We start from the raw sequence: 14717 nt of genomic DNA on the forward strand, positions 1-14717 counted from the left end.
GGCAAAGATGAAGTAAGAGCATTAACTCTCGCTGGATGGAATGATCAAGAAAGTCAACAACTGAAGACATTTAATGAAACTGATAATACGTTTTCATTTAGAATCCCTTTATCTTATCTGTTAAATTTACCATTTGATTATCATCGGATAGTTAGCGGTCATCAAAAACTTCGATTAATACGAAGTCGTAACGATGCTAATTGTTTCATTTCTACCGGAACGAGAAAAGCGACACTTAAGATTAACAATATTGAATTAAAAGCAAAACATGTTTACCCAAATGATGAAATTAAATTAACTATATTAGAAGGGATCAACAAAGATCGTGTTATATCGTTACCGTTCAGAAAATGGGAAATTCATGAACTTCCATCAGTTCGACAAACTAATAACGACATCTGGAGAGTTAAAACATCTACTCAATTAGAAAGACCAAGATTTATTATCGTTTGCTTTCAAACAAACCGAAAAAATAATCCAAAGTCTGATGTTACTCTATTTGATCATTGTGATGTAAGAAGCGTACGTTTATGGTTGAATTCAAATGTTTATCCATATGAAACATGGAAACTACAATTTGCTAAAAATAAATATTTAGAAGCATATCAAGCTTACGTTGATTTTTATAAGGAATTTAATGGAAAAGATCGTGCTGAACCTATATTAAGCTATACAGATTATACAAAAAGACCGATATTTGTATTAGACTGTTCCAAGCAAAACGAAGCAATTCGAAGTTCCACCATTGATATCAGCTTAGAATTTGAAAGCGATAATAATTTCCCAGCCGATACAAGAGCTTATTGTATTATCATTCATGATAGAATAATGCAGTACTATCCGTTAACAGGAATAATTAGACAACTGATATAAGGATGAAAAAAAGTGTTACTATAAGTGATAGTGCTCCGGAAGTACATAATCTAATAGTTTGGTCATATGCTTATCAAGATGCTAGAAAAGGAAACTATTGGATACAATGCGCTGCAGACAGAGAAAGGTTTAAGTTTAGAATTAATCAAATGAAAAATATTTTAAAGGAGATCTTAAATTCTGCTCATCGTGAACAAATTTTTCAGTCTAGATTTAAGTGTTCAACATGAAGGTAGTAGTGATTGATGTTCAAGGATTTTATATACCTGAATTCATCGTTAAAGAATTAACAATATTTGATGGACATCGAACTGGTCACTATTTGTTTAAATCACCGGTGCCGTTTCGTCAACTAAGTGCAGATGTAAAAAAACAAGTGAAATATTTAGAATTAAATCATCATCTATTACGTTACAACAGTGGAAATATCGACTATGAAAATATTTATAACATACTAGAAGAAAATATTATCGATGATGTTATCGATATTATTTACGTAAAAGGAAGCGTTAAAGAGGATTTTTTAAGACAATTTTTCGATTCAAAGGACTTTTACCCTAGGATCATCAATTTGGAGGAAGCAAACTCTTGTCCAAAATTGCAACCACAACTTCCGTTATGTATGCATCATTACTTAAAAACTAAAATATGTATCTGTAGTCTTAATAATGTACGGTTTATTTATAATTATGTAATTCAGAATTTACCGAAATAAACGTTTAAAGTTTTAATCTCGTTTCCTTCTCCTACTTCATTAACCTGCCCTCTCCACTCTAGTTAAGATTACAAAAAGTATAAAGGGATCAACTTTTAGTGTGTGAAATAATTTTTATTGAAATATCAACAGTCAACACAACCATCATGTCTAGTAAGTAGAAATAATTTTTACATTATTTTATTTTAAATTTTTTCCGAATCAATTGTTTGAAATTTAATTACAACACTTCATCATCAGTCTTAATAAATTAATGTAATCTATTTATTAAATTTCTCTTTCTTTTGTTACAGAACATCCCGCAGGTTACTATGGGGACTATAACCCAGATTTGGTTGTTAACCACGCTGGGTTAACCGAAGAGGAGGTGGACCACCTCCTCACCCAAATTCCCGCGGGCACCTTCGAGTGGGTTTCCCTTATTAACATCTATCTGCGACTGGAACCGCCCCCATCCCTTGGAGGTTATTTTGATATTTTTACCGTGGGGCGCTTGACCGCCGCGATAGACACCGATGAGGAGCGGGGTATAATTGACATTTGGGTATGGGTACATTAAACCTCATACATGTTGGATCGTTTTATGATGTTCATAGCGTTTTTTATGATGTTCATAGCGTTAGGTTTGGCTTAAAAACTGCAATTAAAAATTTATTTAGGTGTATGACTTTTTTAGTTTAAGTATGTAGTTTGTTTTATGTATAATAAAAAATAATATTCATTCTGATTATTTTTGTGATCTTATTTCCTGTCTAACGTTTTTTTCTTGTAAATTTATGAATCAAAAATTTTATAAATATCCAGTTGTATTTGATTATTAATTTATCGTTACAATCATTTTCCCCAAAAAATTTATATCCAATAGTTTACAAACAATATATACATTTCTAATAGTTAAAACACATTTATACATCTTTTATAAAAAAAGTGGATTTGTTTAATTGAAATAGGTAAAAATTCATATCCAAAACCTTAATTAATTACTGGGCGGTTAACATTTTTTACCAAAAGATTTTGAAGAATTTACAACAATTTATCATAAACCCTCAACAGATGATATAGTAATTATTGTAAAAGCTGAAGTTTATATTTTTTTCATTATCTACTTTTAGATTTAAAACTAATTATCCGAAATCTATAAGCGAAGAATTTAAAATATCAAGTCCAATTTCGGCAGCGATAACAACTTACTCAGGTGGTATTTATCTTTTTCTCAGAGATAATACATATATTACATTATCTAGTTGCATCTCTGGATATAATGTTCCTGGTTTAACAAACGAATTATTTGAAGGTGTTCCTAATAAAATAACAAGGACATTTAGATATTTAAACGGAAAGCTGTACTTTTTTAATGAAAATAATTACTTTGAATATGATGAGTTTACTAAGAGTGTCATACAAGCGGGACCTAAAACTTTATCTATATTTAACATTAATTGTCCGCGAGAACCCATCTTAATTCAATTGAAAAAATTATCTTTTAAAAAGATTATTACACACAATGCAGTCCTGGTTGAAAATTTAACAGATTATACTCGTGAAGAAGATAGTTGGTGTAGTTGGTGTATTCATCAGTGTTTGTTTACAGTAAGTTTATATTACAACTTAATAAAACGTTCTTTCTAAACATCTAATTTAAACATCTAATTTCAGCTTCAGACCTACAAAAGTTGTGCCAAAAAGACGCATCGTAAGTTTATCGAAAATATTGACTTCGGCACAAGTTCTTCATCCACAAATTCTTCCGATTCAGACTACTGAATTCTTCTCTAAAACCAACATAAATAATCTTTTTTTGGTAAATTCTTTAATTTTTTAAATTTGTTTACCACATTTGATTGCTAAAAATGTGTTTAATTTTTTAGGAAAATTTTTATCAAATTTTTATCAAACAAAAAGTGCGTCACAAAATTCCTACGATAAGGTAAACCACAAAATTAGTATTAAATCATATTTTATTTCATTTTTATTTTTTAGGAAAGCGTGTTATCTGTTAACCGCAAAAATTGATTATAAAAGTTCCGTTTTTTACACATTTCACCAGTTTTATTAAAACTATCTTTGTGAGAAGTTGTATGTGCTCCGCTGTGTATTTTTGCATTTAAATTTCAAAGGATTCTGTAATGGCTGATCAACTATTAAATCTGAATAAAATTGCTGCCTGTGAATATACTGATACATATGTCAGTGCCAACGATTTGGAAGTGAACAAGAAATATAAAATCATCAATTTAACCAAGGCAAACACACAACATGGGGTTATGATGGTAGCATATCTGGACAACGTCGGTAAAGTTTTTTTACCTAAACGACTAACAGCAGTTATGAATGATACCATAATTACGACACTAATGGAAGGACTCGGATCTTATTTGATTTATATGGGACGTAAGCAAGCTAATGGAAATCAGGAACATGATGCCCACATTTTTAATTTCGAACGTATTGTTCACGAAGATTAATGTAAAATTTTTTGGTAAGTGTCATGTTCACCTCTATTTAAAAAACTAATTTATGATTTTTTTCAGGTTTCCAAAATAGACAGCACTATCCACTCTACCTACCTGAGGTTCGACTCCCCATGGAAGGAACAACAACAACAACAACTTTTTTTGCATTATATTTTAAACAAATAACAAAATAAACTTGGTGCGCAACAGACAAGTTAGGCAAACAACATTACAAAAATAAAAAACTACATATACTAGGTTTTTTTTCCTTATCGATAAAATAATGACTTTCCTTTATTAGTTATTAGTGACAAGCGCGATGATTTTCTGATATTTTGCTTAACTCAATACAGCATGTATTGTATATATACTTCATGTATTCAAAATTGCACATTTCAAAAATCATATATTCAAAATTTCACAACCCCAAAAACCAAAAATTTCACAACCCCAAAAAGCTACTACTACTACTACTACTTGTTTTCTTGGTTGCATATTCGCAAACGGGCGGGGGGTGTGTTTAAAAAAAAAAATGGAGGCCAGCGCCATCTTTGATTGACGGCTGCGCTGACGGCAGCGCCATCTAGCGAAAAGTTTGCAGACCGTGGCGCCATCTAACGTGAGAATTTAGGCGGAATTTGTGACGACATCGGCGCTACCAACATTACACCCAATATTAATTTTTAAATAAATTAAAATTTTGGCGCCATTTTTTTTAACAAACAAACATGGCCGACTAATTTCAAATATTAATTTTGAAATAATTTAAATTTGGCGCCAATTTACCATTAAACAAAAATGACCGCCGCCGACTTTCAAACTTCCAAGATGGCGACGATTATTATTATTATTATTATTATTATACTACATAAATATATTTGCATCATCACAAATGGCGTCAGTCGGCCGCAGGCCGGCTGACCAGCTGGTCGCAGGCCAGCGAGCTGCGATTACGCGCTTGCGTCTGCGGCTGACTGACACAATTTTCACACATGCGCAGTAGAGGGAGGTGGAGGTGGTTTTTGAACCGGCTATCTCTATCTACTATCATGGCTGAAATTTCGGCGCACATTTAGATAAAAATACGGCAGCTTGGGTCCAAGGCAATTTGTCTATGGTTATTGTAGGAATTAATAACGGAGATATGCAGCTGCCGTGCCGGATAAATACGAATATTTTTATGTATATGAGACCTGGGGGAGTTCCTGCTTGACACACTGCCATACTAGAGATAAAGAGGCCACTATTTAGCCCTAAATGCCGCGATATTAAAGCGCGAAGCTCCAGAAAATTGTCCGTACTTATTACTTTACCTTATTACCGGCTACTTGGGCCCCCCTTAGCCGCAATAAAATTAATTAAACCGCCCCGACTTAAATTAAAAACAGTTTCACTCCGCCGAACGAACAATGTACTGCTCCATAAATTCTCGTCCTCGGCTGGAGAACGTGTGTTACGCATATTATGACAGTGTGGTGTCGGAATTTAGGAACTTCCGCCAATATTCGGCTTTGTCTCTGGAATTATCCTCTTGTCTTCCTCAAGGACTGCAGCAGCTAGTCAATATTTCTCGAGTGTTTGCTCACTTATACTTCAGAATTTTCTTACCATCAACAAGTCCCTTGCCTTCTAATATGTTTGTTTTTGTGTGTTTGATTTCATACTTACTTATTTCCATTGAAGTGGCTAGCAGAATTGGGGGAATCCATAGCAGCAGGAGGAGACGCCAGTAATCGGCCAACATGGCGGCGGCCTGAAAACAACAAAATCATTAGTAAATTACGCCAAAATACGGAAACATTGTTTGCGGTCATTATTAAATATAGATTTTACAATTTTAACATCCCTGTGCTAAGTGGATTAAATTGTTTTGTGTATAGCGAGTATTTACATAAGTAGATTAAGGTTAATAACAGAGTTCTTGAAATAATTTAATGATACTCGTACTTTCCCTGTTATTAATTATTATTGGAAGTGGTTGCGTGCCAGTTATAAATCTTTAAGTACATTTTTCCTAATAGCGCCGCCATAATATTGGATATAAATATTGAAGTGGTCGTAAAGTGACAGCAACATAGGCTTTTGTGTCCATATTAATTTATTAATCGGATTATTGATTAATTGATCAGCGAAATATAAAAGCTATTTAATAAACTGGTTGTAATTAAAGTACTCAATAGTCACAAGCAATGGCAAGTAGTGCTTTCAAAATCACTGAAAGCTTGTATACAATATTTGGGATTATTACTTTGAAATTGTGGGAAGACCGGAAATACAACGTCAGTCTTGATTTTTTAATGTTACAATTTACTTTTTCAAGCATAACTGATTTCTTATGTTTTTTAATAATTTTTAGAGAAAAAAGGATAATTAATCTGTGGTAATAGTTACAATAGTTCTTTGGGTTTTGTGAAGTTTACCATTACATACTGATGGTACCTAAGAGAATCATATGTTCAATAATCATTAAGCATTACATGTGAGGGTCACATAAACTAAAATTGAATTTCGTTGTTCAAATAAATGGGTGATTGTGGACTATTTTGCACATGGTGCTAACAGTGTTCAATATTCATGACATAACTTGCTTCCAGCTTTCCCTGTATGAGAAAGTTTGCAATTTAAATGTTTTTACATCGTTTGCAGTTTAGTTTTTGATGACACTGCTATAGTTCGCAGAACTACCTCCAGGTTTTTAGTTTATTACTTTCGTTAAGCACTCAGCACTCAATCAAATAATTTTTTCAAATAGTGGAAAATGTAAAAACTTGCCTGACGTCTGTAACGTTAGATTAAATTTGGATAATGAGAATTACTTTAGTAATAGCTTTGACGATAAAAGTTTATTTGCACGTTTTACGATTAGAATAAACCGTGTAACAATGAAATTTAATTACAATATTAGTTTTATGATTCCCGCTTTCGTCTTTTTAATAATGAGTGTCATTGTTTCCTTAAATGCAATTAGGTAAAAGTCGCATCGACATTACGAAAGTTTTCTTTTAAAATTTTCCCTCATTAAGTTTTATTTTACTAACACGTAATGGTTCGACAATTTAACTTTCGCTGTATAGTCGTCGACGAAGCTTTACAAAATGTGTTGTCGAGCACCAGAAATGTTTGCCTTGTAGTGTTGATTACGCTAGAGCCTACGGCAATAATATGAATGGCGGTTTGTGAAGCTAACTTGCGGTTTTTCACCTCAAGAGGAACAGCTGACGAGGGTCCAACTTTCTGAAAGCTATTTACAGTAAATAGCAGTTCGTTATGATTATGGAGGTTTCTGAGCCAAAAATTGCCTCACCGAGTACCTATTGTCTGTTATATCGCAACTATTTTGCGACAACGCTAGCTAGCACAAATGGTGGAGGCGCCGGGCTAGAGCGGTTTGGACCCAACACGTTAATTATTTACCTTTTTGTAACTCCTGTCAATAGGACATAATGTTGCAATAAATTAGAAGCCCAGTGCGTAATTATTTATCAAGTACATGTAAATGATGTTTCTGTAGTTGTGTCCATCTAGGACAACAGGGTGGAAGGTGATAAATGGCCGATGTCAGTTTGAACACGTGATGGATGATTATATAAATTAATGGCTTAATAAACAAACAACAATATGAAAACTCACTTTGTTGTAATAATTACGTGCATATTTTATTCCATCACTGCAGCTCTGAGTATTGGAACAAAAAGAAAATTGTGTCTTTAATAAAAAATTATGACAGTGGTACAAAGCCGTACGTGACAAATTGTTTCTTGATTTTAAGCCGTGTGAGTGTAATTTTAGTGAAAATCTCTCAACCGCCAGGTTGGTAACGAGCAATTCTCGTTAAATTCTGAAATAATGCCGGGTCTGTTGGCGTCGGCTATTTTTGATAATGAAGCGAATATTGAATCATATCCTATGCATTATGCATCAATACCTTCCATTATCCGGGCTCGCATCGAAAACAAATAGAAGAATCGAAGCCCGCCTAATGGTCGGTTGCTATTACATTTTAACCTGTGGTTCGGCCGTTTTTCAAGACCGGAACGCGATCATAATGAGGATAATTGCGATCCGAATTGGCATTAGCAGTCACGGCTATTTCCCCGCTGGTGTTTCATATCTCGTCAACCAGTTTTCGGCAAAAGAGATGGAGGTAGTCGTGCCAGATACATAATGCATAAAGTAATCGGACCAATAGAGCGTGAACTGATATGCAGATGGTGCTGCTGCTGCGTTATGGATAGAACTTGACTATTTCGTTTTTAGCGAAACATTCCCCCTTTGCTAAATTTTGTTTTAGTTTTGCACTTTGAAAACGCAATCAATACCGTGACTTTTTGTTTTGACTGCTTGATAAATTATTCATTGGCTGTATGGCGGAGCGGTGAGGTATTGTAAAGGTAGGAGCTATAAAAAATAATTCGATAAGCTCAGGACGAGTCCTACAGACGTTTTCAGGTTAATCTACTTAATGGCTAAACGACTCCGAAACTGCCTACAATCTGCATTAATTTAATTTCGCTTCAAATCTAGCCTTTGCTTCTGCTTTAGATATTTTGTTTTCGTTGGCATTTAAAAACCGATAAAGTTGTTGAGTTCGTTAAATTGCCAAACAAACAGTTTGACGATTTGGTTGCTGTAACTATACATACAGATTAATTAAAGTGTTTACACATTATTTTATGCAAGTTTAATTGCAATGTGGCGCTGTTATAGTCGCAAATCAAATTAGATTGATCTAATCGGTGGATGATTGTAACAGACGTAATAATCAGATTGGGGTTCAATATTCTGTGTTGGCCAACCCAGAAAGTCTTGCCAGTTTTGGCAATTTCGTTTCACTAGTTATCAGCAAGTGCAGTGGAAATGGAACGCTTGTGCATAAATTTAATGCAAATTCACACATAACTCTACTGATAAAATAGTTTACATTTTAACAAAAAAGTGAAATTATAATTGAGATATAAGGTGGCGCATTAGTAGCCCTGACCTGAAAAGTGGTAGAAAATTCTGATTTAGATCGGCGATATGGTAATATTTTAAAATTGAACTAATAAAAACGTAGCTTTAAAAATTCAAGTCTCTGAAAACTGAAAATTATTGTCTAGCTAACGTTGGCTTTTATTTCTGCATATTTGAAATAAAAAGCCAAAAACGAATTAATTATAAAAAAATGTATTGTGTTAATAAGTATTTGTTGATCAAGCTTGAAACTGCAAAGTTTTCGCTGAAACTGAGTTACGGTTTTTGTTTCGATCCTGTGAAGTCTAGGATTATCAGTGGCTTAATAAAATTCTCAACTCATTATATCTGACGTTATCTTATTGCCAGTAATTTGATTCAATTAGTTTAGAAGTTTGTTAGGTTTAACACTGATTGGTAGCTACAGTCTAATGACTTGTCTGTTATTACGCGAGCAGAAATTCCCAGGTTGAGGTAACGCAATTTTTCCCTAATCTGTTAAATGTATTGACGTGAGGGTATTTAGACTGATGGTTGATAAAGTAAATAAGGAATTTAAGTAAACTTTAGCGCGAGCGATAAAAATCCACTCGAACAAGGTTTTAATGGTCGGAAAAAGATAATTCTTGTCGTTGTGTTTAAACAGCATGTCGGCAATTGTGGCAGTAACTAAACAGTAATGTCCACAATGGCGTGACAAGGTATACCATTGCAATGTCGTGTCACTACATACATAGATCCACTCCAGTGATTGGTCACGTTACTTGGCCAGCTGTAACACCTTATCGAAAAAGCGAACGCAGCGGACCAGAAGCAGAGATGAGTGCAACATTTTTCAATTTTTATGTCTCGCAAAACTGGGAAAAAGAAAATATTGGTTTGGTCGACAGATAAAAGCAACATAATAGATGAAATTTAATATCAGAAATAAATCCGATTATAGCCGGGCCAGTAATCGTAAGCTGGTCGTGACTTTCTTCATTGCTTTAGGATCAAACATTCATGATATATACTGCAATAAAAGCGACTTTTGCGAAATAAACAATCTGTACATGATTTACTTTGTGATAGGCTCACAACAGCTTGTTTTGTGCTACTCATCGAGATCGATAATCTAATAGGGGGAGTGTCGCGAAATTAGCACGAACAAATTGTCCAATCTGTTGCTGGACGAACGGTGACACATTTCACCTGCGGGTGGTGGGCAACATATCACAAAATGACTGATTAGGGACTGAATTATTTAGCTGGAAATATGCTCCTTGGATCGTCGACTGGAAGCGAAGAGCGTGAATGCGGGAATAATTTATGAGACGTGGATTTTTATGTAAATGATCTCTTTTGTTATATGTTCTGCATTTAATTGTTCCAACTTTCTAGGATCAAGGTAAGGCTTCCTTTGCACGTTTTGCTTATGACGCTGCAGGATTATTAGGTGACAAATTATGGCAGTCATAAAGAAAAGTAACTGCAAGTCATTGTTAGAGTTAACGCACATGTGATGCCAGTTCAGCTTTTATGTATAATAGCTAAAGCCGAATATTAATGCAAATCCGCACTGATGCCTGCCGTCAAATAATAAACAGCAATAATATGGCCGTATTAGTGCTTAATTGCAGTTCCAGAATTAGACAATTGCTCTTGAGTAGATTACGTATTCAAATCAAAATTTCGTCCAAGGAGGAAAACAGCAATTTGCTATTTGTTCAAGCCGAAGGTCATGACTCCTGTCACCCGTGCTGTTAATAATTTGCAGAAGCTTTTCTCCCTGCAGTTGCAAAATTTATGTAACTCTGATGATAAGGGTAACACGAGTAGAATTCATAATTTAAGCTTTCGATATGATCGTGGTAAAAGATTCACAGCTTTTTTTGGAAATGATGGATGAGAAGTTGAATTTGTAAAGCATTTTAGCAATTCAGCCATCAATTTCAGGTTTTGAAAGGCTAAAAGCACAAAAAATGTTGCATTATAACGTCCAACAAGAAATAGTAAGGAACTTTCAATGCGAGTTTACGCATTTTATTTTTTGATTTATTTAATTCTCGAATGATAATTTCGTACACGGGATTGCGAAAACTTTTGCATTTTTATTGAAAGGAAGACCGTAATGAATGTCTTTGGCCAGGGCACATTTGTCACAAGATGATACGTCATCAATCTTTTATGCGTTGACGGTCTCGTATTAATTAATCACCAAGTTTTGTGTGTAATTAGTTCCTCCATTGATTAAAATTCATCTTTTGGAAGTGGGTATTGATTTTCGTATTTTTATTTGTGGGAAAAAGTGGCCGAATTAATTTTTAATGTTTTCGGGAGATAAGCTGAAACCACAGTGAGTTGCGAATTTGAAATCGATAGGAATAAAGCTGCTCCCTGTAGGGACATACACTGGAATTGAATTGAAATTTCTAGGGAAAAGTTTTTTGTTGTTCTACGGTTACAGAACGTTACAGCGCTAACGCTTTATTTCAATTAAACTTACGAATTCATAAATCAATTTATTGCAATTTTATATTTACCCGACCCACTTTGAAAATTCAACTCGGAGGAATTTGAATTATAAATTTCATTCCGAATCTTAAATCTCAGATTATAAATCCATCACGGGATGATTAATCCATATAAATATTTTTCTCCAACTCGGCGAACTTCTGCCAAGCGAAAACTTTTGCCGGTTGGTAATTTCACACATTGCCGATGCTAAATTAAGGGATTTTTATTACTTAGGCGAAACATTTGCAATTTTGGGGGATTTGTTCCGGACAATAAAGCTCGTATTTATCTCCTTGATTGTGATGATACATAAACTGCCTTTGGCAGATGCACCTGAGCATTGATGTATTGAATGATTCTCTAAGAGTAATTATTGGAATAATGTACACGACTTGACATATTGCATGCTGTGAACATTTTTCATTTCCGTTTATTGGCTCGAAACGTGAATATTTTAATTTTGCATAATAACTTCGAGTTATAAATTCCGCAGCTATTGATTCTTTGGAATTGCTTCCATTATTTTTGACATAATTGAATTCTTGTAAAAGACCAGAGATGAAAGAAATTAATAATTACAGAGCAAATAGGAATTTTGAGAATCTACAATGGCAGGCAGGAAGTGAATACTTGCGATCATTATGGTACGGGTGAAATAATGATGAAATAATTGGGCAAAATCAAAAGTGCGATAATTAGTTAAATTGCCCCCAAAATTGGATTTTGGTGCCTAATTTAATAAATATTTCAAATTAATTGAGGTGCATCGGACACAAAGCGTTATAACTTGGTAATTGAAAACCAATTTGTGTTAGAGTAATTTTATTTTAATTTTATAGGTCAGCTTTTATTCGTAGCTTAATTTTTTCAGTACCAGATTATAAGACAAATACTGAGTAAAGTGAAATATGCGATGATGAAGCAGTTTATGGGAGCAAGAAATCGATGAAGTGATGAAGACCTGTTCTTGGTAATAAAACAATTTCCTTTGTGGTCACGATCCCTTTCGTGAGATTAATGAGTGTTGAGCCGCATTAGAAAGAAGGTGAGAGCGCCTGAAATTAGAAATCCAGCGTCATCAGCACTTATCAGTCCATCTTTTCCGAACTAGCGGTCGATTTGGAAGCGGTTCAAGTAAACCTTTATTGAGTGAATTGGCACCTAGTTCGGGTACGGGCAGATAATATACGTATCCTCGGTGTATAATTGGCCCAAAAGGGCGTTGCCGCGCGATCGTGTTCGATTCCCGTCTTCCGACAGTCGGATATCCTGGGAGTTCATTGTGTTCCTCCCAGCCCCCGTCCTAGGCTTCTCTTCGCGCTAATTTCCTCGGCCATTATGCAAATCTCCCTGCAGATAGCTACTTATAACGAGTTAATTGGCGCAGCCCCGATCAAAACAAAAAGAGCCACCCCTCTATGAATATTTTGATACCCTTTAGGTGGAAACTCTAACTGGATCGGGAGAATTTTTGCAGCGCGAATCGCTTTGTATCGAACGCACGCAATTTTACGAGCGTTGTGAAATGTCAGAGTAATGTATTCACAGTTTCAATGAAACGATCCATAATCTCAATGCCAGATTATCGGATTGTGTTCGGGAAAAATTCAAGTGTGTAATTAACGGCTGAATTGAATTTACTTTTTACTTCTGAATGAAACATGCAATGTTTGTATTACGATTTAATTACATCTTTTCGCAAGGAATTCCATGCTATCTAAACGTCGCCATCTCGTATACGTAAGTAACTTGTCAAAACGACACATTTTAAAACGGCGAGACGGCGCTTGCGAAATTATAGTTCTCCTGAAGGTTGACAAAGTTCAGATTAAATTTTTTAATCCCGTTAACCTTCGAGCAAACGCTTTGTCCACGAAAATACAACGGGTAGGAGGTGAATGAAACTATGGAAAATTCTGATGTGAATGAACAATTTGCTCCGAAATATTCATAATATTGTCCGAGGAAACGTGGTACACCACACTTATCGGAATGTTGGGTCAAATAAAACACAGTCCCTTTCTGAGAAAATAAAAATCTAGGTTTGCTGAGTGATATTGTTTATTTTTAATTTATTTTTTCCATGCACAAAAGTTTTTACCGTTCAGTAAACACAAGTATGTATAGGTGAAAGTTCAAATGAAACACAAATACAAATTTTGTTAATACTCCTACATTTTCCTGAGTTTTTATAATCCCCTACCACATTTTAAACTCGGTAAACATATTGATTACCCTATATACACACTCGCATCTAGCAGTAAAAATTAGCTGTTACATTTTACGACGCTTAATATATTATTAAAATGCACGTATTTATCATATGCAAAACCAAATAAAGATCTTTCGTGGAAATAAGAGGAGTCGTAAAGCTTTAATAAAACTAGGAATAAATTAGCATATGAGCAGACGTAATTTCTCAAGCCTGGAACGTTACTATTTTATTTATTTCAAACATGAATCAATTGAGTTGATAGAGTGCCTACCGAAAATTTATTGTTTACCTATTACCTACTACAAGTGAAAGTGACTAATGCCACGTAATTCAGTAAAGTAATTAAGTTAGAAGCTGATACCAAATGCTTCTTGGTTTATTTAGTGCAATTAATACACCTGTCATGTCACAAATTAAGTTTTGAAATTAGTGGGATTTAGCAAAGCTGTGCAGGTTGTACACAGTGCCAAATTGAAGTTTATTTCAAGAGAGACTAATCTTTATAGCCGGCCGTTCAGCATACACAAGAATCCTCGATTTTGTGCGGACTTTGTGTTAAATCCCAACATTCAAATATGAGTCGACTGCGTTTATGTTTAAAAGAATTTTACACTTTTTAATTGGATGAATGTGAAATGGATTTAAAACTAAAAATTGTGCAATTGTGTTAAATGAAATTATCAAATTCAGCTTGAACAGTTGTGTTTATTTTTGGGCGCATTGTTATTATTTCGAAATTATTAAATTACATATCGTGCAAAAATCACATTTAGCCTGTTTTGCGATTTACGTAAAAATAAATATTGCATGTTTTTTTATCTTCTTACAATAATGGAACATGGTGTAACCTGGAAACAACTTTGTTAGGTCTAATTCCTCCTCTGTGGTGAAGCACAAACAAAAACATTCGCTGAATACTCAGTTATTCCTTTTAATTTGCAGATGAGGGATTATAGTGATTGTTTGAGCTGTGTCTGCAAACAAATGTTTATATTTGTTCTGAAATTGATTT

The 14717-nt window shown here is 34.3% G+C and overlaps 1 long non-coding RNA gene across 1 annotated transcript; it reads left to right on the forward strand.

Moving 5' to 3' along the window:
- Positions 1 to 3374: 3374 nt before the first annotated feature.
- LOC135267333 (uncharacterized) lies at positions 3375 to 4298 on the forward strand. Its single transcript, XR_010335771.1, has 4 exons — positions 3375 to 3389; positions 3457 to 3515; positions 3569 to 4067; positions 4120 to 4298. It is a non-coding gene; the product is annotated as an uncharacterized LOC135267333 (long non-coding RNA).
- Positions 4299 to 14717: the final 10419 nt, after the last annotated feature.

This window comes from Tribolium castaneum, chromosome 11 (genome assembly GCF_031307605.1).
Source record: "Tribolium castaneum strain GA2 chromosome 11, icTriCast1.1, whole genome shotgun sequence".
NCBI lineage: Eukaryota > Metazoa > Arthropoda > Insecta > Coleoptera > Tenebrionidae > Tribolium > Tribolium castaneum.